Genomic DNA, 13,400 nt, shown 5'->3' with positions numbered 1-13,400 from the left:
TCCCTCTCCTTGACTACCACGTGGCAGCCCACTAACTCACCCTTATCTCTCTTTCTCGAGTCTCTCTTAACTCACTCTTCTCTCTCTCTCTCTTTCACTCTTTTTCATTCTCACAGATCTCTCTCAACTCACCCTCCCTCTCTCTCGCGGCGACGACACCCCCACACCCAAGGAGATCCATCGATGACGACAACACCACCACCATCACCGTGCTAACTCTCTCTCTCTTTCTCTCTTCCTCTTCACCTTTGTAAAGCACAAAGAACCCTGGCGAATCCTTAGACTTTTGAGCAAGATTCTGGCCATCTCCGGCCATTCCTCAACGATCCAAAAGTAAGAAACCCTTCCTCTTACCTCCACCTTCAATTTCATAGTTAAATCGTAGGGTAAGGTGGAGTTTTGGCGTCGATCGAAGCATGGAAGGCTCTAACCTCTTTCCCCAGCGAAAAACCAACCCAAGCCTTCGGGCCTAGAACCTTTGGGCTGGGCTTCCAAGCCCAAGGCCCGTGAAACCCCGAGCCCAAACGCTTTCGTAACCTAAACCAAAACCCTTGCTAGTTTAGGCCTTTAGGCCGTATAGGACTCGGGCCTTAGGCCCGTTAACCCCAAACCCAAACCCATTTAATTTTAATTATTTTATTTATTTTCTTTTAAAACCCAAAAACACTTAGGCCGGGCTTTCAAGCCAAGGCCCTTTGACCCAAAACCCTTTGGGCCTTAGAACCCAGCCTAGTTGTGAAGCCCAGGCCCACCGAACCTAAGCCTAAGCCCAATCCGGCCCAACCCAAAGAACCTAGGAACCCCAAGCGTGTAAACCTATGCGTGAAGGGTCATCAGTGCCGACGTGTGGAGCTCGCATGCCATTGTCCAAGGCGACGCCATCGAATTTTTCGACCACCCATGGCAGTGCGTGAGGCGACGCATGACCTACCCGAGGTCCCTTTTTATGTTTTTCGACGTCCTGAACTAGTTTATGACGTCTGTTTTTCGAAATTCAATCGTTTGAGTATAGTTTTGTTAATTGTACCCTATATGTGCCTAGGTGCAATTATTAGCAGCGATTCCGTCATTCTTTTTTTCTACGGCTCTTCAACGACGGAGTATCTTTGAGTGGACCCCTTCTAAAATGCATGTTTTAATGGTAGAAATGCATACATGAAAAGCATAATTTAATGATTACGTTTTATGAAATGTTTTACGAGATATTATGCTTACTGAGAATATTTTGATATGTCATATTTTATCGAATTGATGTTCTTTGTAGTATATATGATGGATGACTATATGCTATGAATATGTTTTGAGATATATGTACCTATGTTTGGAAAGACTATGTTAAATGATTTTGTGCATATCTAGTGGTCACTGTTCTACCTACGGGCGAGGGAGATATATGTTGATGGCTTTGGGCCGAGAGATATATGTATTGGTTTCGGGCCGAGAAATACTGATAGTGATACCACTAGTTTGCACACTGTATACGGGATATGTTTCATGAAAGGTTTTATGGCATGCTAGGGTTTTTGGAAAACCTATTACTTATTATGTTATATGTTTTCATAAAACTTTGGGGGTTCGTATGTTGATTAACTGTTTCAGTATTATATATATATATATATATATATATATATATATATATCAACTTGGACCACTCATGTTTGTTTTACGTCCCCTCATGACATAGGAACGAGGATTACAACCTGAGCTACAAGGCATTCCTTTACCAATGACATCGTGCCATCTCTTCTGCTTTGACATCATTGTAATAGTACCTTCCACTTGTATTCTGAATTAGAATATGCTCTGATCTTTTCATTGTTGGCAGTTGAATATTATTTTATTATATTAGTATTTCCACCGAAATTTATATGCATGTTTCACATGTTCTCAGCATTTGCATTCATAAATGGCTTGCGTGGGACATCAAGATTGGGGCGTGTCATGTGGGGATATCGGGGTTAGGGCGTGTCACTTCTAGTGTTCATCTATAGTAGTGCAATTATTGATCTCTTACCTATTGCTTAAGTCTCATAATATTTCTTACTAACTTAACCGTCTGAGAGCCTTTGGCCAGCACCTCCAATCCTTGGCTGTTTATGGTTTTTTGTTGTTTTACAGGCTAAACGACTTTGTGCATCTCCTCACACATGGTGTTTAGCGAATTTGGTTCCAACAATTGGTGCTTTCGTTGAGAGTTGAACTCAAGATCTTCCTGACCAAATCACTCTACTACCACAACCATGACTGGTGAAGAAAGTTCAGTTAATGCTAATGTTAACACAGTAATGGGAAACAATCCACTCACCGACGCATCCCTCACCCTGCTGAGAAAACCGCTTCATGACATCTTCATTGCTCTTGGTGGGGGTAACCAAACCCTGATGCTACAACCATCCCAGGAAATGATGAAGCTCCTGCAACTGGACTCCCTCCCACTATGGGTCATATTTAGGAGACTTTGTTAAGAATCAACACTTCAGTTGATAAACTATAGAAGACCCACACGTGTTCTCGGTAAAAAAAAACCAATGGGACCACTCCTACGAGACACCAATGCCTTGGACATTGCATGACCACATTGAATGGAGCCTCGTCATTTGAATTTCGATCACCAGGAATCCTGATAAGAACAAGAACAGCGCGTGCCGCATGTATTCACACTTCTTAAAAATTCCCACAATCTAGGGATTTAGAGTGCACTGCATGTAACCACATTTTTTAAGAGGACGTAATATCTACTATTGAATATCCACTGGAATTCTTCCGATTTGACATGGATTCTATATCTTAAAAAGACTCTATTTTGACTGTTATAAATACACACTTTTAGGGTTCATCTCTAATAACATAATTATTGTATATACCTTATTCTCTTACTTATTGCTTGACTCTCAAATGTTGCCTACTAACTTGACGGTCGGAGGCCTTTGGCCGGCACCTTTCCGGTTTCCATACATTTTCTCCTTCCATCAATTTTAAACCAATTTTTATGTAAGTTTTCTTTATTGTTTTATTTTCTTATAATTATCCACACACAATGTGTGAGCTCTATCTGATAATATGAATAATAATAAAATATCGTGCTGGCTTGCATAAATATCAATGATCATTTGTAATAAAAATTCTTGCTTAAATAATTAAAAATCAAACTAAATGTCACATCAGATTCATCCATCAAATCTTGTGTTAAATATGTGATTATCCGCTGCAAAAAAATTGTGCAAAGAAATGCATTTGTTAATTTACAAAACTAAAGGATCATATGCAATGACGTCGATATAGGGGCCGGTGTGACATCCCGTCCCGGGATTATTAAACGCACGTGTGAAATTACCTTTTTGCCCTTAGGTTGTTTTGTCACGTTGTGGGTTGTTTTGTGTGGTGTGGCATGTGTTGGACCACACACACACTCCCACACACACACACACTGACACTGCTCTCTCTCCCTCTGTCTTCTCCCTGTCTCCCTCTCCCCCGAGCTCCCTTTTGCCACTGTACATGTACGGACACACACCAAGAACCATTATCCCGTAGCAGATCGAGGAAACCAAGGGTGGATTTGTGATCGTGAGGTCGAGGGGAGCACGAATATACCCTTTTCAGGTAAGAACATCGATGTTTTCACGTCGATTTCTTAAACTCCGTTTTGGGTACTGTTCATGCAAAGCTTGTACATTAAGTTTTTGGGTTTTCTGAGCTCGTGGTTGTGTTTGTGAGGTTCCCAGGAGCGTCGGAGTAGCTCGTTGGACGACTTTGGACGTCGGGAGGGCCTGGTTCGAGGTTGGCCGAGCTTGGAGTTTTTGGACAGGTATAATCTCGTGGTTTTAGCCCTTAAAACTTGTTGGGACATGTTCTACTAGCTTAGGGCTTTAATTTGGTGCAAGAAACGTGGAAAAAGGTGGAGAAACGAGAGAGTTATAGCGATTTGCAGGTTTTCCGGCGACGGTGCCGGCGACGGCGACGGCGCCGGCGTCGGGGGCTGGCCGGAGAAGAAGCAGGAATATTCCGTTAAGTTTAACGGAATATTCCTGACGGCAGGGGTTAAGTTTAACGGAATATTCCGTCAGTTTGACGGAATATTCCTGACGGCGTCAACTGACGCCGTCAGTGTGCTGTGCACGTGGCCGCGCGTGGGGGCGCGTAGGTCCGTGCCTGTGCTGGCGCGTGGGGGCGCGTGCGGGGTCCAAAAATTATTTTAAAATTATGGTTGTGATCCTGAGGTTGTGTAGAGCACGTTGGTATATTCATTTGTCCATTTTGAGCAATGTATGAGAAGTTATTACGAGAAACGGGTTATGTGCTTTAAAGTTAACGTTTTTATAGTTGTTTCGCATTTAGGTGACACGTACCCAGAGGACGAGCGTGCACACGCGAGACAGGGGGGCTACGACCCTTCTACATACCAGTGAGTGGGCTTTTGTTTTCCGTATATACCTATATACATTTATATTCCCAGAAATTGATTTAAAAGGGTTATTTGCCTTATGCCATGCATGTTATTATTAACGTTTATGCATCATCACATTCATTAGTAGTAGCATGCATATACATATTTATATGTGGGTGCTGTGGAGGCATAGGTAAGTGCCAGGTAAGAGTTATTTAACGATTGCATTAAATAGTGGATAGAGATGCTTAGAGAGCTCATAACCTGTACCCCCGTGTTAGTGCTCCCGCCCTGAGCAGGGCACAGGCCTTCACGTGATGTTCACCTCCCGCACCTTAGGCTCAGCTTGGATCCAAGCTAGGTGCACAGGCCTGTCGTACAGACCACATTAGGTGGTTCCGACTTGTAGGTGACCCGCGATTATTCGCCCAGGCTTCACGTGATCGTAGCACTTATTTACACCCAGTCCTGTCGTACAGACCACTTTAGGTGGTTCCGACTCGTGGGCAGGTTTAGATATTGGGATTGAGATTTGAGCTCTAGATGTAGCCGTACAGGTCACGTAGGTGACTCCGGCTGCCTGATTTCATGATATTGATTATGATTATACCTGGGCACTTGCATATCACTTTGAGATTTTGGCATGGCATATCTTGAGCATGATTGGTATACCCTTGAGCATGTTTTGCATGTTTACACATACGTACATATGTTTATTTTCTGGGAAGTATACAGGTTTTACGGCGAGGGGTTAGAAAGTATTTTATGAAATGGTTTTCAAAGAGCTTTGTTTTTGCCCACTCACGTTTTTGTTTTGCGCCCCTCCAGGTTCTAGTTGCTTAGCCGTTGCGGTGGTTTCCCTTGAGAGCTTTTCGGCGTTCTGACAGACACTCCCCATTGTAGGGTCGCCTTCGGGCGTACTACTGTTGTTGTTTTAATTGGACTGCTATAGACCTGCTCTGAATTTGTATCGCACTAACTAGCACTCATTCTAGTACTTGCTTGCTAGTTTTTAATTATTCGTACTTTCATATTACTACTTTAGCTTCCGCACGTGCACATGGCTACGTCACCTTTGTGTGACGGCCAGCACGCTCCGATCTCGGTCGGGGTGTGTCAGTTTGGTATCAGAGCCTAGGTTTGGCAGTCCTGTGTCCTTGTGAGTATTCTAATAATTTTGGTGTCTTCTGTCAGAACTATGCCGCCTCGTCGGGAACCCCGTCGCTCTTCTGAGCCTATGTTCCCCGATATTACTCAGTTGGGGGAAGCTTTTGCTACAGCCCTTCAGGCAGTGATGCGCCCTCCCCAGAGGACTCCTCTGGAGACCATGTACAATCTGAAGTTGGATAAGTTTAAGGGCAGTGAGGGACCCGAGAGTGCAGAGCGCTGGCTAGAACACATAGAGAAGACTTTCCGGGTGCTACATAATCAGGGGAACTTGCCTATGGAGAGGTGGGTCGAGACGACCGCTTGGTTTCTAGATACGGAGTCGGCAGCTTGGTGGGAGCAGGAGCTCCGTAGGTTGACTCCGGATCAGAGGATTGATTGGAACGTGTTTACGGGGTTGTTTAGGAGAAGATATGTACCCCCTGAGTACATTGACCGAAAGAAGCAGGAGTTTTCCGAACTGAAACAGCGGAAGATGTCAGCGAATGAGTACTACCGTAAGTTTACGGACTTGTCCCGTTATCACCCTGATGTCGCTGGTAATCCGGCGGAGATGCTCCGTCTTTTCCGTCTGGGCACAAGGAAGAAGTGGCGTTCTATGGCGTCTACGGTCCACAGCGAGACTTATCGGGACTTCTATGAGATACTGTTGAGGATCGAGGATTCTGAGAATATGTCGAGCGATACGGATGAAGAGAAGGACGGCAACCAGAAGAAAGATGACAAAGGCAAAGGTCAGGCATCGCTCGGGCCCCGACAGACTCAGAACTTCAAGAGAGGTGGAGCTAGTTCTAGTTCTTCGAGTGGTGGCTTCAGTGCCACTGGGCAGGGTCGTGGAGGTAGATTTTCTGGTGGCGCTAGAGGCCAGAGGCAGGGCGATGGTGGGCGAGGCAGAGCCCCTATTTGCCGCAGGTGTAACAACCGACATTTCGGTGAGTGTAGACGTGGTAGCAACGGTTGTTTCACATGTGGACAGGTGGGACATAGAGCGGCAAATTGTCCCCAGGGTCAGCAGCAGCAGAAACCACAGCAGACCTTTATGCCACCGCCTGCACCACTCCAACAGATCCAGGGTCCTAGTAGTTACGGCCAGACGGGTCGAGGTGGTGCTTACCACTATCAGGGTGATGCTGTCCCTTATGCTCCGGGGCAGTATCAGTACCCTCAGGATCCCTATTCCCAGGGTGGCTATCCCCAGTATTCAGGCAGCTATATGCCGTATCCTCCAGCCCCAGCGGGTGGTTCACAGTGGTATCAGGGAGGACAGTATCAGCAGGGGGAGATTGCCATTAGCAGTGCAGGATCTTCGAGACAGTCAGGCCAGCCCAGTCAGGGGCGTGGTGCTCAGGGACGCGGTGTTCAGGCGAGCCGAGGCCGCGGTGGGCGTCAGCAGGGACAGGGGCGTCTTCACAATATTTCTCTGCAGGACGCCCAGAACAACCCAGACTTGATTATGGGTACGTTGAACATTCTTGGTTGTTTTGCTAGAGTCTTAATTGATTGTGGAGCTACACATTCCGTAATTTCTCATACATTTGCTCAAGCGACGCAACCTCGCCCCACACCCCTAGGGTATGATTTAGAGTTTGTTATGCCTAGGGGAGAGAGTTGCGTTGTAGATTGTGTGTACCCGGGGTGTCCAGTGATCGTAGAGGGTGTTGCTTTGTCAGCCGATCTTATCCCGTTAGATATTGTGGACTTTGATGTGATTCTGGGCACGGACTGGTTGCACTTCTATCGTGCCAACATTGACTGTTACGGGAAAGTAGTTACGTTTCACCGACCTGGACTACCTGTGGTTACTTTCGTGGGTGAGCAGAGTGGGGTGAGATATGGCGTTATTTCGGCGCTACGAGCGAAAAAGTTGTTAACTAAGGGTTGTCAGGGGTATCTGGCTCATGTGGTGCTGGATGAGGTTATTACTAGCAGAATAGAGGATGTGAGAGTGGTCAGACACTTCCCTGATGTATTTCCTGAGGATTTACCTGGGTTACCCCCAGATCGAGACGTAGAGTTCACCATTGAGTTGATTCCAGGTACCAATCCTATTTCTTTAACTCCTTATCGTATGGCTCCTGCGGAGTTAAGGGAATTGAAAGTTCAGCTACAAGAGTTAGTAGATAAGGGATTTATCCAGCCTAGTACTTCGCCTTGGGGTGCTCCAGTGTTGTTTGTGAGGAAGAAGGATGGAACTTTGAGACTGTGCATCGACTACAGGCAACTCAATCGGGTGACGATTAAAAACCGTTATCCATTGCCTCGTATCGATGATTTGTTTGATCAGCTGAGAGGTGCTTGCGTGTTCTCTAAGATAGACTTGAGGTCTGGTTACTATCAGCTGAAGATCAGTAGGGATGATGTCCCTAAGACGGCGTTCAGGACTCGTTACGGTCATTACGAGTTTCTGGTTATGCCATTTGGATTGACGAATGCACCAGCCGCCTTTATGGATTTGATGAACCGAGTATTCCAGCCTTACTTGGATAGATTCGTCATTGTCTTCATTGACGATATTCTGGTGTATTCTAAGTCGAAAGCGGAGCATGTTCGACATCTTACTTTGGTGTTGAAAAGGTTGAGGGAACACCAGTTATATGCTAAGTTTAGCAAGTGCCAGTTCTGGTTAGACCAAGTTGCGTTCTTGGGACACGTCATTTCTGCTCAGGGTATTTTGGTTGACCCTCAGAAGGTTGCAGCGGTAGAGAGTTGGGAGCAACCGCGAACCGTCACCGAAGTGAGAAGTTTCCTTGGTTTGGCAGGGTATTATCGGAGGTTCGTTAAGGATTTTTCGGTGATTGCCTTGCCGTTGACGAGGTTAACGAGGAAGGATGTCAAATTTGAGTGGGATGATAGGTGCGAGCGGAGTTTCCAACAGTTGAAGCATTGTCTCACTCATGCACCTGTTTTGGCACTCCCAGACGATAGTGGTGATTTCGAGGTTTACAGCGATGCTTCCTTGAATGGTTTGGGATGTGTATTAATGCAGCATGGTAGGGTGATTGCTTATGCTTCGCGGCAGTTGAAACCTCATGAGAGGAATTACCCTACACATGATTTGGAGTTGGCCGCTATCATTTTTGCGTTAAAGTTGTGGAGGCACTATCTTTACGGAGAAAAGTGCAAGATCTTTACGGATCACAAGAGTCTCCAGTATCTCTTTACTCAGAAGGAACTCAATCTTCGTCAGCGGAGGTGGTTGGAGTTGCTCAGCGATTACGATTGCACGATTGATTATCATCCTGGTCGTGCGAACGTAGTGGCTGATGCACTTAGCAGGAAGTCACAGGGCCGTATTAATGCGTTGTACGCTAGTCGTGCTCCTCTTTTGGTGGACTTGCGTACTACGGGGGTAAGGCTAGAAGCCGAAGATCGAGATGTGGCATTACTTGCTAATTTCCAAGTTAGGCCGATACTTGTTGATCGGGTGCTTGAAGCCCAAGTAACTGACCAGGAGACTCAAGAACTTATTCAAGCTCGAGAGCAAGGAAGGAGGCGGGACCTCAGAGTTCGGGATTCGGATGGCATGTTGATGCTAGAAGGTAGAATGTTTGTGCCTAAGAGTGTGGAGTTGAAGAAAGAAATTCTCGATGAAGCACATATCTCGGCTTATGCCATGCACCCAGGAGCTACTAAAATGTACCATACTGTTCGACCGTTTTATTATTGGCCGGGTATGAAGAGGGAGATAGCCGAGTATGTGAGCAGGTGTGCTGTTTGTCAACAAGTTAAAGCAGAAAGGAAGAAGCCGTTTGGGTTGTTGCAGCCGCTTCCCGTTCCAGAGTGGAAATGGGAAAATATCACCATGGATTTTGTGTACAAGCTCCCACGTACACATAATGGCTTTGACGGCATTTGGGTGATCGTCGATCGACTCACTAAGTCGGCTCATTTTATTCCTGTGAGAGAGAAGTATTCTCTGAGCCGTTTAGCGGAGTTATTCATTTCGAAGGTTGTAAAGTACCACGGTGTCCCAGTGAGTATTGTTTCGGATCGAGATCCACGATTTACGTCGAAGTTTTGGGTAGCTTTCCAGGAAGCTTTGGGCACGAGATTACTTTACAGCACGGCGTATCATCCACAGACCGACGGGCAGTCAGAGAGAACTATTCAGACCTTGGAGGATATGCTGCGAGCTTCGGTGTTGCAGTTTGGTGACGCTTGGCACCAAAGATTGGATTTGATGGAATTTGCTTACAACAACAGTTTTCATTCGAGCATTGGCATGGCGCCATTTGAGGCCTTGTATGGCAGAGCTTGTCGCACACCGTTATGTTGGTCAGAGGTTGGAGAAAGAGTTTTAGTGGGTCCAGAGATTGTCGAGGAGACTACTCAGAACGTTCAGGTGATTAAGTCTAACCTGAAAGCAGCTCAGGACAGGCAGAAGAGTCTAGCGGATCGGCATGCTACGGACAGAACATATGAGGTCGGAGATTGGGTATTTCTGAAGCTTTCACCGTGGAGAGGTGTTGTGCGGTTCGGAAAGAAAGGGAAGTTGAGTCCCAGGTACATCGGACCATACGTGGTCACAGAACGAGTTGGCGAGGTAGCTTACAAGTTGGAGTTGCCCCCGGAGTTGGCTAGAGTGCATAATGTTTTTCACGTGTCTATGCTCCGACACTATGTTGCTGATCCATCTCACGTGATACCTCCTCAACCGCTTGAGATTAACCCAGATTTGACGTACGATGAGGAACCGGTGACGATCATTGATTGGAAAGAGAAGGTTTTGAGGAACAAGACAGTGAATTTGGTGAAGGTTTTGTGGAGGAACCATTCAGTCGAAGAAGCTACGTGGGAGACAGAGAATCGGATGAGGGATTTGTACCCTCGATTGTTCTTTGACTGCTAGGGGGTTGCTGCGTTGTTGTTTTGAATTTCGGGACGAAATTCTATTAAGGTGGGAAGGTTGTGACATCCCGTCCCGGGATTATTAAACGCACGTGTGAAATTACCTTTTTGCCCTTAGGTTGTTTTGTCACGTTGTGGGTTGTTTTGTGTGGTGTGGCATGTGTTGGACCACACACACACTCCCACACACACACACACTGACACTGCTCTCTCTCCCTCTGTCTTCTCCCTGTCTCCCTCTCCCCCGAGCTCCCTTTTGCCACTGTACATGTACGGACACACACCAAGAACCATTATCCCGTAGCAGATCGAGGAAACCAAGGGTGGATTTGTGATCGTGAGGTCGAGGGGAGCACGAATATACCCTTTTCAGGTAAGAACATCGATGTTTTCACGTCGATTTCTTAAACTCCGTTTTGGGTACTGTTCATGCAAAGCTTGTACATTAAGTTTTTGGGTTTTCTGAGCTCGTGGTTGTGTTTGTGAGGTTCCCAGGAGCGTCGGAGTAGCTCGTTGGACGACTTTGGACGTCGGGAGGGCCTGGTTCGAGGTTGGCCGAGCTTGGAGTTTTTGGACAGGTATAATCTCGTGGTTTTAGCCCTTAAAACTTGTTGGGACATGTTCTACTAGCTTAGGGCTTTAATTTGGTGCAAGAAACGTGGAAAAAGGTGGAGAAACGAGAGAGTTATAGCGATTTGCAGGTTTTCCGGCGACGGTGCCGGCGACGGTGCCGGCGACGGCGACGGCGCCGGCGTCGGGGGCTGGCCGGAGAAGAAGCAGGAATATTCCGTTAAGTTTAACGGAATATTCCTGACGGCAGGGGTTAAGTTTAACGGAATATTCCGTCAGTTTGACGGAATATTCCTGACGGCGTCAACTGACGCCGTCAGTGTGCTGTGCACGTGGCCGCGCGTGGGGGCGCGTAGGTCCGTGCCTGTGCTGGCGCGTGGGGGCGCGTGCGGGGTCCAAAAATTATTTTAAAATTATGGTTGTGATCCTGAGGTTGTGTAGAGCACGTTGGTATATTCATTTGTCCATTTTGAGCAATGTATGAGAAGTTATTACGAGAAACGGGTTATGTGCTTTAAAGTTAACGTTTTTATAGTTGTTTCGCATTTAGGTGACACGTACCCAGAGGACGAGCGTGCACACGCGAGACAGGGGGGCTACGACCCTTCTACATACCAGTGAGTGGGCTTTTGTTTTCCGTATATACCTATATACATTTATATTCCCAGAAATTGATTTAAAAGGGTTATTTGCCTTATGCCATGCATGTTATTATTAACGTTTATGCATCATCACATTCATTAGTAGTAGCATGCATATACATATTTATATGTGGGTGCTGTGGAGGCATAGGTAAGTGCCAGGTAAGAGTTATTTAACGATTGCATTAAATAGTGGATAGAGATGCTTAGAGAGCTCATAACCTGTACCCCCGTGTTAGTGCTCCCGCCCTGAGCAGGGCACAGGCCTTCACGTGATGTTCACCTCCCGCACCTTAGGCTCAGCTTGGATCCAAGCTAGGTGCACAGGCCTGTCGTACAGACCACATTAGGTGGTTCCGACTTGTAGGTGACCCGCGATTATTCGCCCAGGCTTCACGTGATCGTAGCACTTATTTACACCCAGTCCTGTCGTACAGACCACTTTAGGTGGTTCCGACTCGTGGGCAGGTTTAGATATTGGGATTGAGATTTGAGCTCTAGATGTAGCCGTACAGGTCACGTAGGTGACTCCGGCTGCCTGATTTCATGATATTGATTATGATTATACCTGGGCACTTGCATATCACTTTGAGATTTTGGCATGGCATATCTTGAGCATGATTGGTATACCCTTGAGCATGTTTTGCATGTTTACACATACGTACATATGTTTATTTTCTGGGAAGTATACAGGTTTTACGGCGAGGGGTTAGAAAGTATTTTATGAAATGGTTTTCAAAGAGCTTTGTTTTTGCCCACTCACGTTTTTGTTTTGCGCCCCTCCAGGTTCTAGTTGCTTAGCCGTTGCGGTGGTTTCCCTTGAGAGCTTTTCGGCGTTCTGACAGACACTCCCCATTGTAGGGTCGCCTTCGGGCGTACTACTGTTGTTGTTTTAATTGGACTGCTATAGACCTGCTCTGAATTTGTATCGCACTAACTAGCACTCATTCTAGTACTTGCTTGCTAGTTTTTAATTATTCGTACTTTCATATTACTACTTTAGCTTCCGCACGTGCACATGGCTACGTCACCTTTGTGTGACGGCCAGCACGCTCCGATCTCGGTCGGGGTGTGTCAGCCGGGGTTTAAGTTTTGTAGGTCTATATGCGTCTTTTGATTAAATTTCGGTTTTTAATGTTGCTAGTGAAAAAATAATTGTATGCACAGAAGTGGGGAATGATGTATTATATGTTTTTTCGAATGATGAAATTGTATTTTAACTAATTTAAATAATAAGTGAGAAATTCGAACTTTTATGCATATATAGGGAGAGTACATCTATTTTAACCAATATGACCATGTTTGCGGGAATGATGCAGATTCGAATATAAGGAAATATTTGCATAACAAATACAAAGGATCGTGACAATCAATACGATAGGATACGATTTGACAGACTACGTTATGATCATATGTGATTCTAATTAAAATGGAATTGAAATGGAAAATTTATTCATGGATTTATGGCTTTTGGAAGACAAGAATAAAAAGAAAGATTTCAAACAATAGTTGTAATCTGACCTTCTTGGTGATGGTACAGTTGCCAAACCAAAATTTATTACACAATATGAATTGCATTAGACCTTTGGATTTGGCTCATCCTGTATGGAAATAAATTAATTTTCATGTCCATGGAAATTGTGGTCGAGGAATAAAATTGATTCCAAAATATCCAACGTTGAAGGAAGCAAAATCTGGATGTTAATGCACACAAGATTTTTGTGGTCCTTCATCCAACTATAAAGTACTCGTCACTGGTTACAATTATCATCATCAAAACAGAAACA

The sequence above is a fragment of the Pyrus communis genome, chromosome 2 (assembly GCF_041283825.1).
Source record: "Pyrus communis isolate YQ-2024b chromosome 2, ASM4128382v1, whole genome shotgun sequence".
NCBI classification, from domain to species: domain Eukaryota; kingdom Viridiplantae; phylum Streptophyta; class Magnoliopsida; order Rosales; family Rosaceae; genus Pyrus; species Pyrus communis.
Note: the sequence above shows the minus strand (reverse complement) of the source record.